This window comes from Mobula hypostoma, chromosome 11, assembly GCF_963921235.1.
Source record: "Mobula hypostoma chromosome 11, sMobHyp1.1, whole genome shotgun sequence".
Classification (NCBI taxonomy): Eukaryota; Metazoa; Chordata; class Chondrichthyes; order Myliobatiformes; family Myliobatidae; genus Mobula; species Mobula hypostoma.
The window spans coordinates 58,340,597-58,367,363 of record NC_086107.1 but is presented as its reverse complement, the minus strand read 5'-3'; the positions used below and the strand labels follow the sequence as shown (position 1 = coordinate 58,367,363).

Below are 26,767 nucleotides of genomic sequence, written 5' to 3'. Positions count from 1 at the left end.
AAATTGTGCCCCCTCATGTTAGCCATTTCAGCCCTGGAAAAAAGCCTCTAGCTTTCCATATGATCAATGCCCCTTGTCATTTTATAGACTTCTATCAGGTCAAAATGAACTACTTCACACTTATTTGTGTTGAACTCCATCTGCCATGTCTCAGCCCAGTTATGCATCCTAAGATGTCCCGCTGTAACCTCTGACAACCCTCCACACTATCCACAACACCCCCAACCTTTGTCTCATCAGCAATTTTATTAACCCACCCTTCTACTTCTTTATCCAGGTCATTTATAAAAATCACAAAGAGGAGGGGTCCCAGAACAGATCCCTGTGGAACACCACTGGTCACCAACCTCCATGCAGAATACAAACCATCTAGAACCACCTCTTGCCTTCTGTGGCAAACCATTTCTGGATCCATAAAGCAAGGTCTCCTTGGATCCCATGCCTCATTACTTTCTGAAAGAGCCTTGCATGGCTAACCTTATCACATGCCTTACTGAAATCCATATACACAACATCCACTGTTCTACCTTCATTAATGAGTTTTGTTCCGACCTCAAAGAATTCAATCAGGCTCATTAGACGCGACCTGCCCTTGACAAAGCCATGCTGATTATCCCTAATCAGATTATGTCTCTCCAAATGCTCATAAATCCTGCCTCTCATGATCTTCTCCAACAACTTGCCCACCACTGAAGTCAGACTCACTGGTCAATAATTTCCTGGGTTATCTCTACTCCTTTTCTTGAACAAAGGAACAACAGTTGCAACCTTTCAATCCTCCGGTACTTCTCCTGTCCCTCTTGATGACGCAAAGATCATCACAACGTTGGCCAAAGAAAACTGGAAGGAGCTGCAGGCAGGGGTGTCAGCAGAGTGGCAATGACGTATGTTTCTGGGGGAAATGAGGAAGGTGCAGGACACGCGTATTCCAAAAATGAAGAAATACTCAAATGGTAAAATTGTACAACCGTGGCTGACAAGGGAAGTCAAAGCTATTGTGAAAGCAAAAGAAAGGATATACAACAAAGCAAAAATTAGTAGGAAGATAGAGGATTGGGGAGTTTTTAAAAACATACAGAGAGCAACTAAAAAATCATAAGAAGGGAAAAGATGAAATATGAAAGTAAGCTAGTAAATAATATCAAAGTGGATAGATATAGTTTTCTCAACTATGTGAAAAATAAAAGAGAAATGAGAGTGAATATAGGACCGCTAGAAAATGAAGCAGAAGAAATAATAATGGGGGACAAGGAGATGGCTGCTGAATTAAATGTGTATTTTGTGTCAGTCTTCGCTGTGGAAGACATGAGTAGTATACCTGATGTTGTAGTGTGTGAAGGAAGAGAAGTGGGTGCAGTCTCTGTTACAAGAGAGAAGGTGCTCAAAAAGTTGAATGACCTAAAGGTGCATAAGTAACCTGGTCCAGATGAATTACACACTAGGGTTCTGAAAGAGGTAGCTTTAGAGATTGTGGTGGCATTAGAAATAATCTTTCAAAAATCATTGGACGCTGGCATGGTGCCAGAGGACTGGACAATTGCAAACATAACTCCACTCTTTAAGAAAGGAGGAAGGCAGCAGAAAGGAAATTATAGACCAGTTAGCCTGACCTCTGTAGTTGGGAAGATGTTAGAGTCAATTGTTAAGGATGAAGTGATGGAGTACTAGGTAACACAGGACAAGGTAGTACAAAGTCAGCATGGTTTCCTTCATGGAAAATCCTGCCTGACGAACCTGTTGGAATTCTTTGAAGAGATTACAAGTAGGATAGATAAAGGGGATGTAGTGGATATTGTATATTTGGACTTTCAGAAGGCCTTTGACAAGGTGCCACACATGAGACTGCTTACCAAGTTAAGAGCCCATAGTACTACAGGAAATTTACTAACATGGTTAGAGCATTGGCTGATTGGTAGGAGGCAGCGAGTGGGAATAAAAGGATCCTTTTCGGCTTGGCTGCCAGTGCCTAGCGGTGTTCTGCAGGGGTCGGTATTGGGACCACTTCCTATTATGCTGTATATAGATGATTTAGATAATGGAATAGATGGCTTTGTTGTCAAGTTTGCATATGATAGGAAGATTGGTGGAGGGGTAGATAGTATAGAGGAAACAGGTAGGATGCAGAATGACTTAGACAGATCAGGAGAAAGGGCAAGAAAGTGGCAAATGAAATACAATGTTGGAAAATGCATGGTCATACACTTTGGTAGTAGAAATTATGACGTTATAGCAATTAGTGAAACTTGGCTACAGGACGGGCAGGACTGGCAGCTTAATATTCCAGGGTTCCGATGTTTCAGAGGCAGAGGAATGAAAAGTGATGGGGTGGGGGGGGGGTGGTGTAGCATTGCTTGTCAGGGAAAATGTTACAGCAGTGCTCAGGCAGGACAGATTAGAGGGCTTGTCTACTGAGTCCTTATGGGTGGAGCTGAGAGACAGGAAAGGTATGGCCACATTAGTGGGGTTGTATTATAGACCACCCAATATTCAGCAAGAATTGGAGGAGCAAATCTGCAGAGAGATAGCAGGCAACTGCAGGAAACATAAAGTTGTGGTGGTAGGGGATTTTAATTTTCCACATATTGATTGGGACTCCCATACGGTTAGGGGTCTAGATGGTTTAGAATTTGTAAAATATGTTCAGGATAGTTTTCTAAATCAATATATAGAGGTACCAGCTAGGGGGGATGCAATATTGGATCTCCTGTTAGGAAACGAGTTAGGACAAGTGACGGAAATGTGTGTAGGGGAGCACTTTGGTTCCAGTGATCATAACACCATTAGTTTCAACTTGATCATGGACAAGGACAGATCTGGTCCTAGAGTTGAGGTTCTGAAATGGAAGAAGGCCAAATTTGAAGAAATGAGAAAGGATCTAAAAAGCGTGGATTGGGACAGGTTGTTCTCTAGCAAGGATGTGTTCGGTAAGTGAGAAGCCTTCAAAGGAGAAATTTTGAGAGTGTAGAGCTTGTATGTTCCTGTCAGGATTAAAGGCAAATTGAATAGGAATAAGGAACCTTGGTTCTCAAGGGATATTGCAACTCTGATAAAGAAGAAGAGAGAGTTGTATGACATGTATAGGAAACAGGGAGTAAATAAGGTGCTTGAGGAGTATAAAAAGTGCAAGAAAATACTTAAGAAGGAAATCAGGAGGGCTAAAGGAAGACATGAGGTTACCTTGGCAGTCAAAGTGAAGGATAATCCAAAGAGCTTTTACAGGTATATTAAGAGCAAAAGGATTGTAAGGGATAAAATTGGTCCTCTTGAAGATCAGAGTGGTCGGCTATGTGCAGAACCAAAAGAAATGGGGGAGATCTTAAATGGGTTTTTTGCATCTGTATTTACTAAGGAAACTGGCATGAAGTCTATGGAATTAAGGGAAACAAGTAGTGAGATCATGGAAACTGTACAGATTGAAAAGGAGGAGGTGCTTGCTATCTTGAGGCAAATTAAAGTGGATAAATCCCCAGGATCTGACAGGGTATTCCCTCGGACCTTGAAGGAGACTAGTGTTGAAATTGCAGGGGCCCTGGCAGATATATTTAAAATGTTGGTGTCTACGGGTGAGGTGCCGGAGGATTGGAGAATAGCTCATGTTGTTCTGTTGTTTAAAAAAGGATCGAAAAGTAATCCGGGAAATTATAGGCCGGTAAGTTTGATGTCGGTAGTGGGTAAGTTATTGGAGGGAGTACTAAGAGACAGAATCTACAAGCATTTGGATAGACAGGGACTTATTAGGGAGAGTCAACATGGCTTTGTGCATGGTAGGTCATGTTTGACCAATCTATTGGAGTTTTTCGAGAAGGTTACCAGGAAAGTGGATGAAGGGAAGGCAGTAGATGTTGTCTACATGGACTTCAGTAAGGCCTTTGACAAGGTCCCGCATGGGAGGTTAGTTAGGAAAATTCAGTCACTAGGTGTACATGGAGAGGTGGTAAATTGGATTAGACATTGGCTCAATGGAAGAAGCCAAAGAATGGTAGTAGAGAATTGCTTCTCCGAGTGGAGACCTGTGACTAGTGGCATGCCACGGGGATCAGTGCTGGGTCCATTGTTATTTGTCATCTATATCAATGATCTGGATGATAATGTGGTAAATTGGATCAGCAAATTTCCTGATGATACAAAGATTGGAGGTGTAGTAGACAGTGAGGAAGGTTTTCAAAGCTTGCAGAGGGACTTGGACCAGCTGGAAAAATGGGCTGAAAAATGGCAGATGGAGTTTAATGCAGACAAGTGTGAGGTATTGCACTTTGGAAGGACAAACCAAGGTAGAACATACAGGGTAAATGGTAAGGCACTGAGGAGTGCAGTACAACAGAGGGATCTGGGAATACAAATACAAAATTCCCTAAAGGTGGCGTCACAGGTAGATAGGGTTGTAAGGAGAGCTTTTGGTACATTGGCCTTTATTAATCAAAGTATTGAGTATAACAGCTGGAATGTTATGATGAGGTTGTATAAGGCATTGGTGAGGCCAAATCTGGAGTATTGTGTTCAGTTTTGGTCACCAAATTACAGGAAGGATATTAATAAGGTTGAAGGAGTGCAGAGAAGGTTTACAAGGCTGTTGCCGGGACTTGAGAAACTCAGTTACAGAGAAAGATTGAATAGGTTAGGACTTTATTCCCTGAAGCGTAGAAGAACGAGGGGAGATTTGATAGAGGTATATAAAATTATGATGGGTATAGATAGAGTGAATGCAAGCAGGCTTTTTCCACTGAGGCAAGGGGAGAAAAAAAGACAGAGGACATGGGTTAAAGGTGAGGGGGGAAAAGTTTAAAGAGAACATTAGTGGGGGCTTCTTCACACAGAGAGTGGTGGGAGTATGGAATGAGCTGCCAGACGAGGTGGTAAATGCAGGTTCTTTTTTAACATTTAAGAATAAATTGGACAGATACATGGATGGGAGGTGTATGGAGGGATATGGTCAGTGTGCAGGTCAGTGGGACTAGGCAGAAAATGGTTCGGCAGAGCCAAGAAGGGCCAAAAGGCCTGTTTCTGTGCTGTAGTTTTTCTATGGTTTCTATGGTTTCTAAATAAATGTGCGGACTTTTTTGTAAACAGGGAGAAAATCTAGGAATTTGAGATGCAGAGGGACTTGGGAGTCCTTGTGCAGAACACTCTGAAAGTTAACTTGCAGGTAGAGTCGGTGGTAAGGAAGGCAAATGCCATGTTAGCATAAATTTCAAGAGGTCCAGAATACAAGAGCAAGGATGTGATGCTGAGGCTTTATAAGGCACCGGTGAGGCCTCACCTTCAGTATTGTGAACAGTTTTGGGCCCTTCATCTTAGAAAAGATGTGCTGGCATTGGAGAGGGTCCAGAGGAAGTTCACAAGGATGATTCCAGGAATGAAAGGGTTATGATACGAGGAACATTTGATGGCTCTGAGTCTGTCCTCGCTAGAATTCAGAAGGGTATGGGGGCATCTCATTGAAATCTTTGGAATATTGAAAGACCTAGACAGGGTAGACGTGGAAAGGATGTTTCCCTTGGTGGGAGAGTCTAGGAAAAGGGGGCACAGCCTCAGGATAGAGGGGCGCCCTTTCAAATCAGAGATGCAGAGAAATTCCTTTAGCCAAAGGGTGGTGAATTTGTGGGATTTGTTGCTACATGCAGCTGTGGAGGCCGGGTCATTGGGTGTATTTAAGGCAGAGATTGATAGGTTCTTGATTGGACATGGCATCAAGGGTTATGGGGAGAAGGCCGGGAACTGAGGTTGAGGAGAAGATAGAAAGCGGAGCAGATTCAATGGGTGAGGTGGTCCAATTCTGTCTTATAGCCTTATGGTCTTATGGCAAGAGGCTCAGCAATCTCCTCCCTCACTTCCCGCAGTAGCCTGGGGTATATCTCATCCAGTTGTGGTAACTTATCTCATTTAATGCTTTTCAAAAGCTCCAGCACATCCTCTTTCTTATTGTCTATATGCTCAGGCATTTCAGTCGGCTGTAGGTCAGCCTCACAATTGCCAAGGTCTTTTCCCTGGTGAATACTGAAGCAAAGTATTCATTAAGCACCTCCATTACCCCCTCCGACTCCAAGAACACGTTCCCAAAATTGCACCTGATTGGTCCTATTCTCACACGGCTCATCCTCTTGCTCTTCACATACTTGTAGAATGCTTTGGGGTTTTCCTTAATCCTGCTCACCAAGGCTTTCTCAAGGCCCCTTCTGGCTTTCCTAATTCCATTCTTAAGCTCCTTCCTAGCAACCTTGTGATTTTCTAAAGCTCTAACAGTACCTAGTTTATTGAACCTTTCATAAGATTTTCTTTTCTTCTTAACTAGAGTTTCTACATCCTTTGTACACCATGGTTCTTTAACCCTACCATCCTTTTCCTGCCTCAATGGAACATACCAATGCAGAGCTCAATGCAAATGTTCTTTGAATTTCTGCCCTGCATTTCCCTGAGAACATCTGCTCCCAAGTTCCTGCCAGTTAACATCATATTTCCCCGTACCCGAATTAAATATTTTTCCAAATTGTCTGCTCCTATCCCTCTCCAGCACTATGTTGAAGGAGATAGAGTTGTGGACACTACCTACAAAATGCTCTTCTACTGAGAGATCTGACATCTGACCAATAGCAGATCAAGTATAACCCCTCCTCTAGCTGGCTTGTCTACGTATTGTGTCAGTAAACCTTCTTGAACACACCTAACAAACTCCATTCCATCTAAACCCCTTGTGCTAAGGAGACGCCAATCAGTATTTGGAAAGTTAAAATCTCCCATCACAACAACCCTATTATTGTTGCACTGTTCCAGAATCTGCCTCCCTTTCTGCTCCTCGATATCCCTGTTACTATTGGTGGGGGGGGGGGGTGGTCTATAAAAACACCCAGTAAAGTTATTGCCCCATTCCTGTTTCTGACTTCCACCCACACTGACTCAGCAGACCATCCCTCCATGACTTCCCCTTTTTCTGCAGCCGTGACACTATCCCTGATTAGCAGTGCCTCCCTCTCTGTTCTTTTTGAACCTTGAATATTACCTGCCTTCCAGTTGTGTTATATATTTTAAGCTGATGCCCAAATGAAAATGAAAATGACTTGGAAAAATATAGAACAAACTTGTTTCTGTGATTTTCTCCTAAGTTGATGCTTCATCTGCGCATTTTTTAAAGATTGGCACCACTTAGCCTTTTCCTCCATTGTCTCAAATTATTTCTCCATCCATAAACACTTAAGCACTTCTCACCTCTTCTTATGACAAAGCACAACAATCACTCAGCACTAAATTTCTGTCCTGCTCACCTGTGTTACTGAGGCTGCCTTAGTCTGGTGTATTTCCATTCACCTGTGTTTCACATCAGTTTATGTCCTCAATACAACTGCTATCACTAAAGAGGTAGTGCTGAGCAAACATGTGGGCCTAAAGATAGACAAGTCCCCTGGTCTTGATGGAATGCATCCCAGGGTACTGAAAGAAATGGCAGAGACTAATGTCACGGCACTATTCAAAAAGGGACGTCGGCAAAAGCAGGTAACTATAAGCCAGTTAGTTTAACGTCTGTAGTTAGGAAAATGCTGAAGCTATCATTAAAGAAGAAATAGCGAGGCATCTGGAAAGTAATGGATCCAACAGGCAGACACAGCATGGATTCAGCAAAGGCAGGTCCTGTTTGACAAATTTACTGGCGTTCTTTGAGGATATAACAAACACATTGGACAGAGGGGAACAGATGGACATTATTTACTTCGATTTCCAGAAGCTGTTCGATAAGGTGCCACATAAAAGACTTACCTATAAGATAAGGATGCATAGAGTTAGGGGTGATGTAGTAGCATGGATGGAGAATTGGTTAACCAATCAGTTGGTAATCAGTGGTGAGCGGTGTTCCACAGGGTTTGGTGCTGAGCCCACTATTTTTCACGATATGCATTAACGATCTGGAAGAAGGGAAGGTGTATAGTGTATCTAAGTTTGCTGATGACACTAAATTGAGTGGAAAAGCCAACTGTGCGGAGGATACGGAGAGATTTAGATAGGTTAAGTGAGTGGGCAGGGGTCCGTCAGTTGGAGTACAATGTTGGTAAGTGCGAGGTCATCACTTTGGAAGGAAAAATGGAAAATCAGATTATTATTGAACTGGTTGCAGCATGCTGCTCTGTGGAAGGATTTGGGAGTGCTTGTGCATAAATCACAAAAGGTTGGTTTGCAGGTGCAGCAGGCTATCAAGAAGACAAATGGAATGTTGGCTGTCATTGTGAGAGGGATTGAATTTAAGAGCAGGGATGTTATGCTGCAACTGTATAGGGTATTGGTGAGGTCACTTCTGGAGTACTGCGTGCATTTCTGGTCTCCTTACTTGAGGAAAGATATACTGGCTTTGAAGTTGGTGCAGAGGAGGTTCACAAGGTTGATTCTAAAGATAAGGGGGTTAGACTATGAGGAAAGATTGAGTCGCCTGGGACTGTACTCGCTGGAATTCAGAAGGATGAGAGGGGAGCTTATGGAAACATATAAGATTATGAAAGGGATAGATAAGACAGAGGCAGGAAAGCTGCTTCTACTGTTGGTGAGACTAGAACTAGGGATATAGCCACGAGGTTCAGGGGAGTAAATTTAGGATGGAAATGAGGAGAATCTGCTTTTCCAAAAGAGTGGCGAATCTGTGGAATTCTCTGTCTAGTGAAGCTGTGGAGGCTACCTCAGTAAGTATATTTAAGACAAGGTTGGATGGATGTTTGCTTAGTAGGGGAATTAAAGGTTTTATGGAAAAAGCAGGTAGGTGGAGATGGTTCCATGGTCAGATCAGCCATGATCTTATTGAATGGCGTTGCAGGCTCGACATGCCAGATGGCCTATTTCTTATGTTTTTATGATCCCAAACCTGGCACTTCAAGATTTAACCTTTCCAGCCTGCTGCTGGACTGATTCCTTCTAATGTCCTATGGCCCATCTTCTCCCCAATGTGTCCCCTCAATCGTTCCACATTTTCATCATCTGTCCCAGTTTCTGTTTCAAATTTTGAACTCCAAGCTGCCGCGACCACCATCTCCCTCCACCAGAGATTCTACCCTGCTCTCCCAGTACCTTCTCCAGATATCCCTAAAACATCATCTCCTTAATTTAGAAAAAAATCAGCATTTTCCCCATTTTCTCGCCAAGTGTCTTCTTTTAAATGGGTTGATAGGGCGGAAAAGTAGTGCAGCTTCCTCTCAACTCCAGCGATCTTAATCTTACTGTTCGAAGTTTGCATATTCTTCCCGTGACAACACGTAGTTTCTCCGGATGCTCATCTTCCCTACCACATCCCAAAGCTGTGCAGGCTGGCGCGTTATTTGGAGAATGCACATTGCTCCTGGTGTGTAAGTGAACTGGGTTGGTGGGAATGCGAGGAATAAGATTGGGTTAATGTAAAGTGGGCAAATGATGTCGGTGTTGTCTCTTTGGACCGAATGATCTGCTTCCATTCTCTATGAGTCTAATGGGTAAAGTGAACGAAGCAATTCATATCAATTTATATAGGTGATTCAACGCTGGATATTTCCGAACTTTTTCAAAATAATTTAAGTTCCCTTGCAGGTTTGGGTGGGGTTTACGGGAAAGGGAGGAGGTACATTCTTTGATGTGAAGTGTTGACAAAGCGCCTTACATAGCAGGGACGAAAAGTGCAAAGTAGGAAAAGGTACCTGCAGGACCAGTTTGCTGACACGCGGTGGGGCTATCGTGAAGCTAAAACGTCCACCAGCTGTCAGTGAATCCCACGCTTTGCCCGTATATGGCTACTGGCAGCTCATTGCTGTGAAAGTCCCGGCAGTTCAGAATCCTCTGGTCGTCGAATCGACACGCAACCTTATAAGGCATTTGCCAGCGATTATTTACAATAAAAAAATTGTAATAGTGCAAATGGGTAGGCAGTTGAGACGCGGACAGTAGCGCGCAGGAAACGACCTCAATGGTTGCAATCAGACAGCACAATCTTACCCTGCTCTGTTGTCTTGAAATGTACTGTTCCGCGGCAGGCTGGCATCAGCGTTAGAGCCTAAAGTCTGATATAAAAGGGTCCTTTGAGCATTGCACAAAACCGAAATGCTGGCATTTCTATAAATGACAGACCCGATTAAAAACTCAATTATAAATATCTGATCGTACATTAATCCCGGTATTCCAATCTCCATCTGGAAAAGTGTGGATTTTATCCAAGGATGTGAATGTACCTCAAAAAACTGAAAATCAGTAAGTAGTAAATCTTGGCAGCAAAAATTAAGAGTTTAAATCTAGCAGTAAAAAGTACAAGGTTAGTGCACTGTGACAATTAGGTCGGTATTAAAATTGAAAAGAGACCTCTCGTCTACAACTCCCCGTTTAGGATTATTCCACAATAACTAGCAGCTAATGAAGTATTTTCCCAATGGAGTCACCGTTGTAAAAAACGCAATCGCCTATTTCTGTCTAGTGAGCTCCCACGGTTTCCCAAGGTCTGTCTTAGTGATGCTTGGCGAGCGTAGATATTGACCAGTATGTAAGCAATAAATCTCCTACCTTGAAATGTTAAAATCAATGCAGGGTCAGTATAAATTCAGGCATAGGTCAAACAAATCGTCTGGGTCATAAAAATCAAGAGTATTAGTAGAGAGGCGCTTCTTCGAATGGAGATCGGTGACCAGCACTGTTGATTCGGGTTTGGAGAGGATGTTGCTTGGGTTAGAGGATAACAGCTAGAAGGAGAGGTTGAACAAACTTGGATTGTTTGCTCTGGCTTGCTGGAGACTGAGGGGTGTCCTGCTACAAGTACAGCCTGTAAAATACTGACGGGCCACAAGGGACCTATGGCCATTTTCCCTTGATGGAAATGTCAAATACAACAGGTTGTAGGTGGAATGTGAGAGTCGAATGTGAGAATGGAAATGCTTAAAGGAGATTTGCATGGAAAGTTATTTTTCAAAACAAGTGGTAGGTGCCTGGGTTATGGCGCTGGAGAGGTGGAGAACGTGGTAGAAGTAGATACAATAGCAGAATCCTCAGAAGCACTTGGATAGACACAGGAGTAAGCGGTGAATGGAGAGACACAGTCTAGAATTGCGGACCAATGGGATTAGTTAGATTGGCATCGTGGTCAGTATAGATACAATGGGCTAAATAAACTGTAGTCCATTTCTGTGTTGTACTGCCCAATGCAATAAGAAGACCATAAAGGTATAGGAACAGAATTAAGATATTCGGTCCATCAAGTCTGCTTCGCAATCATGGCTGATTTATTCTCCTGCCTTCTCCCAATAGTGTTTGATTAGATTAGATTAGATTAGATTATGAGGACACTCAGTCCTTGTTTATTGTCATTTAGCAATGCATGCATTAAAAAATGATACAATGTTCCTCCAGAATGATATCACAGAAACACAAGACAAACCAAGACTAAACTGACAAAAGCACATAATTATACCATATAGTTACAACAGTGCAAAGCAATACCGTAATTTGATAAAGAGCAGACCATGGGAACGATAAAAAATGCCCTAATTAATCAAGAACCTAACCTATCAACCTCTGCCTTAAACATATCCAATGAACTGGCTTGCACAGTTATCTGTGGCAATGATTCAATGCCCTCTGCTTAATGAAATTTTTCATCATCTCTGTTCTGAATGGAAGTTCCTCATTTCTGAGGCTGTGCCCTCTGGTCCTAGACTCCCATGGAGATATATAGGAAACATCCTCTCCACATCCAGTCTCTCTAGGCCTTTCAATATTCAATAGGTTTCAATGAGATCCAACCCTCTTCTAAACTCTAGTAAGTACAGGTCCAGAGCCATCAAATGCCCCTCATTATTAGGATATTTCTTGTGAACCTTTCTGGACCTCCAACGCCAGCACATCTTTACTTTGAAAAGGGGCCCAAAACTGCTCACAGTATTCTAATACTCAATATTGTAGTCAGGCCAATGTCTTATAAAGCCTCAACATTACATCCTTACTTCTGTATTCTAGTCCTCTCGAAATGAACTCTAACATTGTATTTACCTTCCTCAACTCAACCTGCAAGCTAACCTTTAGGAAGTCATCTACGAGGACTCCCAAGTCCCTTTGCACCTCAGATTTTTGGAATTTTGTCCCCATTTAAAAATAGTGTAAGGGGTTTCTTCCCTGAGTGAGCCTGAGGCTGACCAGGAGACTACATTGTGGGGGCTCATCCGGGATTGGATTCTGTTCGATGCTGTATGATTGCCCTGTTTAAATTATGCATGCTGAGGGGGCAGAAAGCTGGGGTACCTCTTTGGGATTGCTGGGATTGCGTGTTGGGTAGGGTGGCTGTTGGTACCCCAGAGGTCTTTGTTCGAGTTCAGACTTGTGCTGATGAGATGGTGGTGGGACTGCCAGTGGCTATTGGTGTCCCAGGTGAGGTGGGGCCATGGGCTGTCCATACTGTTAGGAGATGGTGGTGGCGTGGGTGGAACGAACCTCTCAGTTGTTAGATGAGTGGCAGTGCTCGACTGAGGGAAAGCGACAGTGATTGGTTGGAGGTTTGAGTAGGCGGGCTGTTGGCGTTGTCAGAACTGTCAGGTTCAATTACCCCATAGTGACAGCTGCCAGTTATCTGAAAGCAGAGGAAAATGTGTTTGGTTCAACTGGAAGTAAGATGCAGCACCTGGGGGGCTTTCCATACCTGTGTCAGGAGATCGGTGGAAAGTTTTCAGGGTATCTTCTGTGGCTGGGGGGCAGAAAAATTGCTTGTGGTGCCAGGGCGGATCAGTTAAGGGGATCAGCCCCTCCCTCAGTTGTTCAGCTGATCAGAGGGGGGTCAGGAAACTTAATGGAAGCCCAGTAGGGGAACGGCTTGGGGTCTCTGGGGGAGCACGTTCCCAGCAATGTACCAAGGAACTCCCGAAAAGAAAATACTCTATTTCTGAAGGCTTAGAGGGACCACACCCTTGGGTGTCGTTACGGATGGAGGGAAGCTATGCTAAGGCCATCCTCGACACTGGGGCGCAGGTCAAGTTGTTGTACAGTTCGTTGTACAACCAGCTTCTGAAGCATTTATCCTTGACAACATTAAGGGCACTGGAGATTTGGAGTACCAATGCCGGTGATTATCCAGACGATGGTTATTGGTCAGTGAAACTGGAGTTCTTGGAGGCCAATGTGTGGGTGTCAGAGGGTCGTGAACCGTTAATGCTGACCAACACCCCGCTGGTGAGGAGGCGCATGGGGGCCTGCCAGGAGGAGGTGGGTGAGAGCTGTTTGGGGGCATGAGTGAGAGATTGAGAGAGGATTTGGCAAGCAGACCCGAGGTATCCCCTGTAGTGTCCGAGCCTGAAGGGTTTAGGTGAAGGGGTACGGAGGGCTCAGAAGATTAGGAAATTCCCAGATAGGTTGGCCTATATAGCGCCTGAGGAACAGGGCTGTTTGGGGAGCAATGTCACTGTTTGTACCCGGATTGGATTTTTGTGTCTGCAGGAAGGGATGGTGAGTTATTTAGAAGTCATGAGGACATGACTAAATTTGGTGGGGGGAGAGTGTAAGAGGCTTCTTCTTTTATGCTACTGCTAAGGCTAATAAAATGGCCTTTCTGTAATGTTAACTGTTGAGTTAACGGTAGCAGCTTGTTTGGGTTATAATTACTGATAACGAGCATTGTATTCATTTGCTAACCAATTGGGATAGATGTTATTCTTTCTGTCTGTGTGAAAGCTGTTAGTTTGCGCGGCCTTGGGGGAGAAGGCATGAGGAGGATGAAGAGAGAAGACCTGGCTTGAGGAGACGGTTGCCGGACCCGCTGGGCCTGGGCTCGGGGCGGGAGCCCAGGGGCTGACTAGCGAATGAGGATCAGCGAAAGAGAATCCGTGAGCTTCAACTGTTGTGCATGAAGTGGTTGAACTTTGATAAGTTTGGCACCTTTTACTTTCCTTTTATATTTTATCTCTATTAATTACATAGTTCCAGCAATATCTATAAATTGTAATCATTTAATTGCATATGATGCATTGTCTGTTATTTTGCGGGGTGGGGTACATCACACAGCATCCACACAAACTTGATTACCCAGTTTGGTGGGGCTGAAAGCTGCTCCCCCTAGATGAAAGCGAGTTGAGCGAGCCTGAGGCTTACCAGGAGATTACAATAGTTTACACCATTATTCCTTCTGCCAAAGTGCATGACCATGTACTTCCCTAAACAATATTCCATCTGCCGCTACTTTGCCAATTCCCCCAATCTGTCAAAGTCCTTCTGCAGACACCTTGCTTCCTCAACATTACCTGCCACTACACCTATCTTCATATCATTTACAAACTATACCACAAAGTCATCAATTCCTTCATCCAAATCATTGACATATAACGTGAAAAGAAACAGTCCCAAAACTGACCCGTGCGGCACACCTCTACTCATTGACAGACAACTAGAAGAGGCCCCCTTGTTCACACTCTTTGCCTCCTGACAGGTAGCCAATCTTCTATCCATGCTTGTATGCTTCTTGTAATTCCATGGGCACTTGTTAAACAGCATCATGTGCAGCACCTTGTCAAAGGCCTTCCGAAAATCCAAATAAACAACAGTCACTGCCTCTTTTTCAATCCAGCCTGTTATTTCCTCACAGAATTCCAAAAGATATGTCAGGGAAGATTTCCCCTTGAGAAAACCATGCTGATTTTGGCCTTTTTTATCATGTGCCTCCAGGTACCCTGAAACCAACTACTAAAGTCAGGCTAACTGGTCTATAATTTCCTTTCTTCTGCCTCTGTTTCCTCTTAAAGAATGGAGTGACTTTTGCAATTTTCCAGTATTCTGGAACCATCCCAGAATTTTCAAAAGATCATTATTGATGCCCCCAGAATGCCTTCAGCTACCTTTTCAGCACCCCTATACCCAGGGGTGTAGTCCATATAGTCCAGGTCAGGGCCTGATTAACCTAGTGGCAAAAGTAGCATATTCTACGAGCCTCGCATTTTCAAGGGCCCTGCCCGCACTAAATGCTTGCAAGCTGCAGTCTGGTGAAATCGGCATCTCACCGCATTCTCACGACTGTTAGAGTGAGTTTTGGGTAGATGATTCATTTACACTTAAATAAATGACTTCAGCTATCAGTCTTCTGTTCTTTGACAAAGTACTGTGGATTGAGTTCATAACAATGCATTTCCTAAAAGCTGTGAACCCAGTTTCATTTGTAACAATGCATCTCTGGTGCCTCTGAGACAAGAATGCTAAGTTTACAGGTAGTTGCGAAGACACTATATCTATGCTTTTTGAATATGAATTGTCCTCTATGTTAGCGCGTAACATACCAAATACTGTAATGTATTACGGATTTTAACTTGCATTCCTAAAGGCCAGCTTAGGCATACTGGTGCTAGTAGAATGAATTTAATCAGGGGTCCCCAACCTTTGTCACACCGCGGACCGGTTTAATATTGACAATATTCTTGCGGACCGGCCAACCGGGGGGGGGGGGGGGGGGGAGGGGGTTGTTCAAGTAGGGTTAAACTCACCTCAACATGTCTTTTACAGTTCGGGTTGCCAACTTTCTCACTCCCAAATAAGGGACAAAATTAGCAGCCAAATCCCGGGACACTTGTGTTTACCCCAGGAAAGACTACTATGACCGTGAAACCTGTGTGCGCATGCGTGACATGTGTGTACGAGCTGATTTTTTTCCCACAAATCGGTTTTGGCTTAATCTTCCCGACTACACTGTACGTACATTATTTCTACTTTATATAAGCTGTGTATTATCATATCATTCCTGCTTTTACTATATGTTAGTGTTATTTTCGGTTTTATGTGTTATTTTGTAGGTTATCTTTTGGGTCTGGGAACACTCAAAAATGTTTCCCATATAAATTAATGGTAATTGCTTCTTTGCTTTACGCCATTTTGGCACAAAGGGTTTCATAGGAACGCTGTACCTTAGCGGGGGAAATACAGAACAAGGGCCATCCCGTATGGGACAAACCAATTTAGCCCAATATATGGGATGTCCCGGCAAATATGGGACAGTTGGCAACCCTGTGTTCAAGTTCAACAGTGCGTGACAGGGAACGAAGAAAGGTGCAGCTGACTCATATCGTTTCCTCGCGGCCCGGTAGCACATACTTTATGGCCCGGTACCGGTCCGTGGCCCGCTGGTTGGGGACCACTGAATTTAATTTCAAAGAGTTGTCGGTACTTGTAACTATGAACTGTCCTTTGTGTTTAGCAAATAAATATTGAGCCTCAGTCACAAGGTGGTTAGACCTGTTCTGCCAGGGGTCTCTGCTTGCTGTAACCTTGTTTTGTTGAATAAAGAAACTGGCTTGTACCTACCGGTAACGCAACGCTCTGTGATTTCATCCACGCCACAACAATGATCTGGCAACGCTGTTGTTTTCATGTCGGGGGAGCTGCATGGTGCATGGTGCAGTATGTGTGTGCAGGCGTGTGTTGGCTCCTTGCTGTGTCGTGGTATAAATGCTTCTCATATTGGTGCCAAACAAGACCTTGTAGAGTTACAGTTGTACCGTTTGATAACTGACAATTCTTTGGAGTCATGTTTTCCAAATGTAGAAAATGCCTTGCACATCTATTTGTCACTCATGGTTACCAACTGCAGTGGAGAACGCTCATTTTCAAAACTAAAAAGTATTAAAGATGAACTAAGGAGCATCATGGGTCAAAACAGATTGAACAATCTCACTCTAATGAGCATTGAACATGAACTTCTGCGTGAAATAGACATTTCCAGTATCATCAACAAATTTGCTCATGCTAAATCTAGAAAACCTAACTTTTAAACTGTAGTTTTGTTACTTTTGACATTTGAAATTGATACCTACATGTAAGTACCTGTAATACTATTACAGAAGTGTCAGTCATTTGTCATATTACCCGGCTGTATAGCAAATGAAAAAATTGAGTTACTTTACTATGGAAGTAAATAATTTATGTTTTAATACTTAAGTGCATTTTTAAAATTTAGGGCCCCTTTATAACATATGCTACAGGCCCTGCACTAGCTTAATCCGGCCCTGGTCCAGGTTACTTAACTACCTTCAGACATTTCAACTTCCCAAGCCCATTCTCCTCATTTTTGTCCCCCTGACTCTCTTTCATTTCTGGAATTCTGCTATTGTCTTCCATTGTGAAAAGTGACACAGGAAAGTGACATAAATTTCACCATCTCTAAAGGGACCCTACCACTAAGCTAAGCAAAGCATTCCACCAGTATGTGAAGAGCAAGAGGATGAGCTGTGTGAGAGTAGGACCAACCAGGTGTAATAATGGAAACATGTGCATGGAGTTGGAGGAGGTAGCGGAGGTACTTAATGAATATTTGCTTCAGTATTCACCAGGGAAAAGGACCTTGGCGATTGTGGGGATGATTTACAGTGGACTAAAACATTTGAGCATATAGACATTAAGAAAGAGGATGTACTGGAGTTTTTGAAAAGCATTAAGTTAGATAAGTCGCTGCAACCAGATGAAGTATACTCCAGGTTGCTGTGGGAATCGAGGGTGGAGATGCTGAGACTCTGGTGATGATTTTTAATAGGCAATAGACAATAGGTGCAGGAGTACACCATTCCGCCCTTCGAGCCAGCACCACCATTCACTGTGATCATGGCTGATCATCCACAATCAGAATCAGACAGTCCAATTCACCCAGCATTCTCATAACATCCTCCTCACATTTCACACTGCCACCCAGCTTTGTGTCATCTGCAAATTTGCTAATGTTACTTTTAATCCCTTCATCTAAATCATTAATGTATATTGTAAACAGCTGTGGTCCCAGCTCTGAACCTTGCGGTACCCTGCCATTCTGAAAGGGACCTGTTAATCGCTACTCTTTGTTTCTTGTCAGCCAGCCAATTTTCAATCCATGTCAGTACTCTGCTCCCAATACCATGTGCCCTAATTTTGCCCACTAATCTCCTATGTGAGACTTTATCAAAGGCTTTCTGAAAGTCCAGGTACACAATATCCACTGGCTCTCCCTTCTCCATTTTCATAGCTACATCCTCAAAAAATTCCAGAAGATTTGTCAAGTACGATTTCCCCTTTGTAAATCCATGTTGACTTGGACCTATCCTGTTACTGCTATCCAAATTTGTTGTAATTTCATATTTTACACCATCATCGGTAGAGACGGGAGAAGTATCAGAGGATTAGAGGGTTGCAAATGTTGTTCCCTTGTTCAAGAAAAGGAGTAGAGATAAGACTAGTGAGTCTTACTTCATTGGTGGAGAGACGTAATCTGATTAAGGATAGTCAGCATGGCTTTGTCAAGGGCAGGTTGTGCCGTACGAGCCTGATTGCATTCTTTGAGGATGTAACAAAACACATTGATGAAGCTAGAGCAGTGGATGTAGTGTATATGGGTTTCAGTAAGGCATTTGATAAGCTTCCTGATGCAAGGCTCATTCAGAAAGTAATGAGGCATGGGATCCAAGGAGACGTGGCTTTGTGGATTCAGGATTGGCTTGCCCACAGAAGGTGGTTGTAGGTGATTCGTATTCTGCATGGAGGTTGGTGACCGGTGGTGTTCTGCAGGGATCTGTTCTGGTACCTCTCCTCCTTGTGATTTTTATAAATGACCTGGATGAAGAAGTAGAAGTGTGGGGTTAATAAGAATGCTGATGAGACAAAGGTTGGGGGTGTTGTGGATAGTATGGAGGGTTGTCACATGTTACAGAGGGACATCGATAGGATGAAGAACTGGGCAGAGAAGTGGTAGATGAGGTTTAACCCAGATTAGTGTGAAGTGGTTCATTTGGTAGGTCAAATTTGAAGACAGAATATAGTATTAATTGTAAGACACTTGGCAGTGTGAAGGATCAGAGAGATCTAGGGGTCCGTGCCCAGACAACATTCAAAGCTGCTGCGCAGGTTGACGGTATTGTTGAGAAGGCATATGGTGTATTGGCCTTCATCAACCATGGGATTGAGTTCAAGAGCGGTGAGGTAATGTTGACCTTGGTCAGACCCCACTTGTTCACTTCTGGTCACCTCACTACAGGAAGGATGTAGATACTATAGAAAGAGTGCAGAAAAGTGCAAGGATGTTGTCTGGATTGGAGAGTGTGCCTTATGAGAATAGGTTGAGCGAACTTGGTGCGATGGAGAATGAGTCGTGACCTGATAGAGGTGTATAAGATAATGAGAGGGGCACTGATCAGAGGCTTTTTTCCCAGGCTGAAATGGCTAACATGAGGAGGCACAGTTTTAAGGTGCTTGGAAGTAGGTACCGAGAGGATGTCAGGTGTAAGTTTTTCACACCGAGAGTTTTGGGTGCGTGGTGGCAATGATGGTAGAGTTGGATACAATAGGGTCTTTTATGAGACTCTTAGATAGGTACATGAAGCTGAGAAAAATAGAGGGCGATGCAGTAAAGTAATTCTAGGCAGGTTCTACATTAGGTTACATGGTCGGCACAACACTGTGAACCAGGGGGTCTGTAATGTGCAGTAGATTTCTATGTTCTATGTTTACCTACCCCCACCCCCCCACATTCAGCAGTGATTGTTCCCTCTGTGATTTCCTTGTCCATTCGTCCCTCCCCACGTATCTCCCTCTTGGCACTTACCCCTGCAAGTGGCCTCAGTGCTACACCTGCCCAAGCTCCTCCTCACTCACCTTCATTCAGGGACCCAGGCAGTCCTTCATGTGAGGCGACACTTCACCTGCGAATCTGCAGGGGTTGTCTACTGTATCTACTTCTCCCGATGGGGTCTTCTATGCAATGGTGAGGCCCATCGGAAATTGGGGGGACTGCTTCGTCAAGCACCTCCACTCCATCCAGCACAAGGAGGACTTCCTAGCATTCCTAGATTGGCCAGTTCCTCGCTCATGCCTCTGTAATTCCCTTTACTCCGCTGCAACGCACATACACCCAGTTTTAGCTTCTCCTTCTCAAACTGCAGCATGAATTCTATCATATTATGATCACTGCCTCTTAAAGATCCCTTTAACTTAAGCTTCCTAATCAAATCTAGATCAATAACATACCACTATTGCAGAATTGCCATTCCCCCAGCGGGTTCAACCACAAGATGCTTGAGAATTCCGTCTCTTGGGATTCAACACATTGCCCTTCTTACATGCCTTGTTTATTTCCCATTATAATTTGTAGCCCACATCCTAGCTGCAGTTCAGAGGCCTGTATATAAATCCCTTTCACCCTTGAAGTTTTTGAACTCAATACAGAAGGATTTTGCATCTTCCAATTTCATTTTACCACTTTCTAAGGATTTGATTTCATTTTTTTAACCAACACAGCCACTCGGTCTGCCTACCTGCCTGTCCTTCTGATACAATGTGTATCATTAGATGTTAAGCTCCTGACTATGATTCTCTTTCATCCATAACTCAGTGATGCCCACAACATCATCCCTGACAATCTCTAACTGTGCTACCAGATTAAAGTTCATAGTAAATTTATTATCAAAGTACAAAGTGCAGCTTGTGGTTGAGCCCACTTGGGGAACGGTCATTTCTTCGGCAGTTGAATGGGACACAACTGTGCAAGCGCGTGAAAGTTGGACCGTGAGGCAGCGGGAGAGTTAAAAAGCGAGCAGATTGACAAAACTGGCAACATAGTAGAGGGAGACAGAGTAGGAAGGCTTTGGCTCGAAGGACTTCAGCGAGCAAAGGCTGAGGACGAGCTTCACTCCAAGTGAGGTAAGGCCGGGTAAGTTCCTTTAATTAATTTAATTACCTTGGGAGTAGGTAATGGAGGCATCAGTTAGGGCAGTTGAGTGCTCCGTTTGCAGTATGTGGGAAGTCAGGGCGAGCACAATTGTCCTTGATGACTACACCTGCGAAAGGTGCATCCAGCTGCAGCTCCTGACAAACCGAGTTAGGGAACTGGAGCTGAAGCTGGATGAACTTCGGATCATTCGAGAGGCAGAGGCAGAAATAAACAGGAGTTACAGGGAGACAGTCACCCCTAAGAGTCAGGAGATAGGTAGCTGGGTGACTGTCAGGAGAGGGAAGGGGAATAGACAGAATGAGCAGAGCACCCCCGTGGCCGTTCCCACTAATAATAAGTACATTATTTTGGATACTGTTGATGGGGACGACCTACCAGGGACAAGTTGCAGTGGTCGCATCTCTGGCACTGTGACGGGACCCTCAGCTTAGAAGGGCAGGAGGGAAAAGAGGAGAGCAGTAGTGATAGGGGATTCGATAGTTAGGGGGACAGATAAGAGGTTGTGTGGAAGAGATCGAGAATCCCGGATGGTCTGTTGCCTCCCTGGTGCCAAGGTCCGCAATATCTCGGATCGAGTTCTCAGTATCCTTAAGAGGGAGAGTGAGCAGCCGGATGTCATGGTCCATGTAGGGAACAATGACGTGGGTAGGAAGAGTGAGGAGGTCCTGAAAGGTGAGTTTAGGGAGGTAGGTGCCAAGTTAAAGGACAAGACCTCCAGGATAGCAATCTCAGGATTGCTACCAGTGCCACGTGCAGGCGGGTTTAGAAATAGTAAGACAGCACAGATCAACACGTGGCTGAAGACATGGTGCAGGAGGGAGGGCTTCAGATTTATAGATAATTGGGCAGTTTTCCAGGGAAGGTGGGACCTATTCTGGTGGGACGGTTTACATCTGAACTGGAGGGGGACAAATATTCTTGCAGGTAGGTTTGTTAGAGAGGCTCCAGTGGATTTAAACTAGATACAAGGGGGAAGGGGAACCAAAGTGTAGGAACAGATGTAAGGGAGAAGGAAGAAAAAGAGGATAGTAAAGCTGTTTGCACCATTAGTGATAAATAGAGAGTAAGAGGTGGAAAATTTCTTAAATGCATTTGTTTTAATGCTAGGAGCATTGTAAGACAGGTGGATGAGCTTAGGGCATGGATTGACACCTGGAAGTATGATGTTGTAGCTATTAGTGAAACATGGTTGCAGGAGGGGTGTGATTGGCAATTAAATATCTCTGGATTTCGTTGCTTCAGGTGTGATAGAATTGGAGGGACAAGATAGGAGGTGTTGTATTGCTTGTCAGAGAAAATATTACAGCAGTCCTCTGGCAAGATAGATTAAAGGGCTTGTCTAGGGAGGCTACTTCAGTGGAATTGAGGAATGTGAAAGGAGTAGTAACACTTATAGGGGTGTATTATAGACCACCAAATGGGGAGTGAAAATTGGAGGAGCAAATTTGAAAGGAGATAGTAGATATTTGTAGTAAGCACAAGGTTGTGATTGTGGGAGATTTTAATTTTCCACACATAGACTGGGAAGTCCATACTGTAAAAGGGATGGATGGTTTGGAGTTTGTAAAATGTGTGCAGGATAGTTTTTTGCAGCAATACATAGAGGTACCAACTAGAGAATGGGCAGTGTTGGATCTCCTGTTAGGGAATGAGATCGGTCAGTTGACGGAGGTATGTGTTGGGGAGTACTTTGGGCCCAGTGATCACAATGCCATTAGTTTCAATATAATTATGGAGAAGGATAGGTCTGGACCAAGGGTTGAGATTTTTGATTGGAGAAAGGTTAACTTTAAGGAGATACGAAAGGATATAGAAGGAGTGGATTGGGACAATTTGTTTTATGGGAAGGGTGTAATAGAGAAATGGAGGTCATTTAAAGGTGAAATTTTGAGGGTACAGAATCTTTATGTTCCTGTTAGGTTGAAAAGAAAGGTTAAACATTTGAGAGAGCCATGGTTTTCAAGGGATATTGGAAACTTGATTCGGAAAAAGAGAGATATCTACAATAAATATAGGCAGCATGGAGTAAATGAGGTGCTCAGGGAATATAAAGAATGTAAAAAGAATCTTAAGAAAGAAATAAGAAAAGCCAAAAGAAGATACGAAGTTGCTTTGGCAAGTAAAGTGAAAATAAATCCAAAGGGTTTCTACAGTTATATCAACAGCAAAAGGATAGTGAGGGATAAAATTGGTCCCTTAGAGAATTAGAGTGCACAGCTATGTGTGGAATCAAAAGAGATGCGGGAGATTTTGAAGAATTTCTTTTCTTCGGTACTCACTGAGGAGAAGAATTTTGAATTGTGTAAGGTAAGGGAAACAAGTAGGGAAGTTATGGAAACTATGACGATTATGGCACTTTTAAGGAATATAAAAGTGGATAAGTCTCCAGGTCTTGACAGGATATTCCCTGGTTCCTTGAGGGAAGTTAGTGTAGAAATAGCAGGGACTCTGACAGAAATATTTCAAATGTCATTAGAAACGGGGATGGTGCCGGAGGATTAGCGTATTGCTCATGTTGTTCCATTGTTTAAAAACGGTTCTAAGAGTAAACCTAGCAATTATCGGCCTGTAAGTTTGACATCAGTGGTGGGTAAATTAATGGAAAGTATTCTTAGAGATGGTATATATAATTATCTGGATAGACAGGGTCTGATTAGGAACAGTCAACATGGATTTGTGCGTGGAAGGTCATGTTTGACAAATCTTATTGAATTTTTTGAAGTGGTTACTAGGAATGTTGACGAGGGTAAAGCAGTGGATGTTGTCTGTATGGACTTCAGTAAGGCCTTTGACAAGGTTCCACAAGGAAGGTTAGTTAGGAAGGTTCAATCGTTAGGTATTAAAATGGAAGTTGTAAAATAGATTCAACAGTGGCTGGATGGGAGATGCCAGAGAGTAGTGGTGGATAACTGTTTATCAGGTTGGAGGCCGGTGACTAGTGGTGTGCCTCAGGGATCTGTACTGGGTCCAATGTTGTATGTCATATACATTAATAATCTGGATGATGGGGTGGTAAATTGGATTAGTAAGTATGCAGACAATACTAAGATAGGTGGTGTTGTAGATAATGACGCAAACACGAGGAATTCTGCAGATGCTGTAAATTCAAGCAACACACATCAAAGTTGCTGGTGAATGCAGCAGGCCAGGCAGCACCTCTAGGAAGAGGTACAGTTGACGTTTTGGGCCGAGACCCTTCGTCAGGCCTAGTCTGTCTGCTGCGTTCACCAGCAACTTTGATGTGTGTTGCTTGTAGATAATGAAGCAGGTTTTCAAAGCTTGCAGAGAGATTTAGGCCAGTTGGAAGAGTGGGCTGAAAGATAGCAGATGGAGTTTAATGCTGATAAGTGTGTGGTGCTACATTTTGGTAGGACTAATCAAAATAGGACATAAATGGTAAATGGTAGGGCATTGAAGAATGCAGTGGAACCGAGTGATCTAGGAATAATGGTGCATAGTTTCCTGAAGGTGGAATCTCATTTGGATAGGGTGGTGAAGAAAGCTTTTGGTATGCTGGCCTTTATAAATCAATCAGAGCATTGAGTATAGGAGTTGGAATGTAATGTTTCAAATTGTGCAAGGCATTACTAAGGCCAAATTTGGAATATTCTGTACAGATCTGGTCACGAGTTATAGGAAAGATATCAACAAAATAGAGAAAGTACAGAGAAGATTTACTAGAATGTTACCTGGGTTTCAGCACCTGAGTTACAGAGAAAGGTTGAACAAGTTAGGTCTTTATTCTTTGGAGCGTAGAAGGTTGAGGGGGGACTTGATAGAGGCATTTAAAATTATGAGGGGGATAGATAGAGTTGATGAGGATAGGATTTTTCCATTGAGAGTGGGAGAGATTCAAACAGGAGGACATGAGTTGAGAGTTAGTGGGCAAAAGTTTAGGGGTAACATGAGAGGGAACTTCCTTACTAAGAGATTGGTGGCTGTATGGAACGAGCTTCAAGTAGAAGTGGTTGAGGCAGGTTTTATATTGTCATTTAAGGAAAAATTGGATAGGTATATGGACAGGAAAGGAATGGAGGGTTATGGGCTGAGTGCAGGTTGGTGGGACCAGGTGAGAGTAAGAGTTCGGCATGGACTAGAAGGGCTGAGATGGCCTGTTTCCATGCTGTAATTGTTATATGGTTATATATTTCACCATATACGACCCTGAGATTCATTTTCTTTTGACATACTCAATAATTCCACAATAGAATAATAACCATAATGCAATCAAAGAAGGACTGCATAACCCAGTATGCAAATTGTTCAAATACAAAAAGAAATATTAATCATAAATAAATAAGCAGTAAATATCAGGACCATGAGTGCTTGAAAGTGAGTCCATAGGTTGTGGGAACATTTTAGTGATGGATCAAGAGAACTTGAGTGAAGTTATCCCCTTTGCTTCAAGAGCCTGATGGTTGAGGAGCAGTAACTGTTCCTGAATGTGGTGGTGAGAAGAAGAAGAAAGCCCTTAACTCCGAGTGGAGTCATCAGGACGCCATCATGACGGCGTTTTTTTTTTTAGCAGGCTGTCTTATTTTTATGAGGCCAAGTTGCTAGCTCGACGCTCAACCCAGCATGGATGAAAAGTATGCAAGGGAGCCAGCTGGATTCGAACTCGGGAGCCTTCACTCCGAAGTCCGGTGCTGATGCCACTATGCCACTAGCCGGCAGGAAATCATAAGTTTAAGCAATTTGCACCATTGGAAATAAATTCATGGAAGTGTCCCAGCTAAGGTATTTGAACATTCAGAGGTGCTTCCTATTGTAGATATGCAATTCAAAGGAAGCACTGTCAACCCAAAGTACTGAAGTAAACAATATCATTGCAACTTTTGAAGTTGTATTGAATTAGTTCCTGTTACTATTGATTGTAAGAGTTTAAAAATGTGATGTACTTTTGAGTTTGCGAGCCTCAACTGCAAATGGCCCCAGAAGAATGCCTGCTTGTTTCAATGAATAAAGACCTCTATATCCGCAGCAACTTCCATCACAGTCACATCACTTGGCTGCAGCCCCAGAGGGCTGAAGTGATCCTCTTCCACAAGATTGTGTTTTTTATAAATGCATATTAAGGGAACCAAAGAATGCGGAGTTAATATAGAAAATGCAATGTTCAAGTTCAAGATCCACTAAAACCTAATTAAAAGTTAATGACCATGAAGAGCTGATTCTGTTTTTATCTCTCATGCTCTACCAGGTACTTGCCTTTACCAGTTTATTCTACTTCCTTTGACTACCTACTTCCTCACCTACCATTATTCAGTAATAAGTCATGCCATTCACTATGAATGAGAAAATTCCACTTGCATTATGGCCTGATTGCATGAATTCAGAATTGACTTGCCCACAGAAGGCAGAGGGTGGTAGTAGATGATGCCTATCATGCCTAGAGGTTGGTGAACAGTAGTGTTCTGCAGGGGCTCCCTACACTTGTTGATTTTTATAAATAACTTGGGCGAGGACGTGGAAGGGTAGGTTAGTATGTTTGCCGATGACACAAAGGTTAGTGGTGTTGTGGATAGTGTACATTGTTGTAGGTTACAAAGGGACATTAATAGGCTAAGAAATGGCAGATGGAGTTCAGAATGGAAAAGTGTAAAGTGATTCACTTTGGAAGGTTGAAATTGAAGGCAAAATAGTGTTAATGGGAGGATTCTTAACAGTTTGGAGGTACAGAGGGAGCTTGTGGTTCACACCCATAGATGCCTCAAAGTTGCAGTGCAAGGTGAGATGGTGGTTAAGACTTATGACGTGTAGGTCTTCATTAATAGGGGATTGAGTTCAGGAGCCATGAGGTAATGGTGCAGCTCTATAAAACCAGTTATACTACACTTGGAGTATTTTGTTCTGTTATGGTTGTCTCATTATCGGAAGGATGTGGAAGCTTTAGAGGATGCAGAATAGATTTACCAGGATGCTCTCTAGATTAGAGAACATGTTTTATGAGGATAGATTGAGCAAATTACAGATTTTCTTTTTAGAGAGATAGAGGGTGAGAGGCAACTTGATAGAAGTGTACAAAATGATAGGGTGGACAGCCAGAGACTTTACTCCAGACCAGAAATTGCTAATACAAGGGACATAATTTCAGGGTGTTTAGAGGAAATTATGGGGGCGGGGGGGGGGGGTGGA

General features: G+C 43.3%; 2 long non-coding RNA genes across 2 annotated transcripts in view; one reads left to right on the top strand and one right to left on the bottom strand.

Moving 5' to 3' along the window:
* The window catches only part of LOC134353778 (uncharacterized), a 76,427-nt gene extending 65,797 nt beyond the window's left edge, over positions 1 to 10,630 (bottom strand). Inside the window, exons 1-2 of the long non-coding RNA XR_010019678.1 lie at positions 10,492 to 10,630; positions 9,934 to 9,998 (exon numbers count right to left, since the gene is read on the bottom strand). This is a non-coding gene — a long non-coding RNA (uncharacterized LOC134353778). The remainder of the gene's footprint in view (positions 1 to 9,933; positions 9,999 to 10,491) is intronic.
* Positions 10,137 to 26,767, top strand: part of LOC134353779 (uncharacterized) — a 67,996-nt gene continuing 51,365 nt past the window's right edge. Inside the window, exons 1-2 of the long non-coding RNA XR_010019679.1 lie at positions 10,137 to 10,185; positions 13,639 to 13,790. This is a non-coding gene — a long non-coding RNA (uncharacterized LOC134353779). The remainder of the gene's footprint in view (positions 10,186 to 13,638; positions 13,791 to 26,767) is intronic.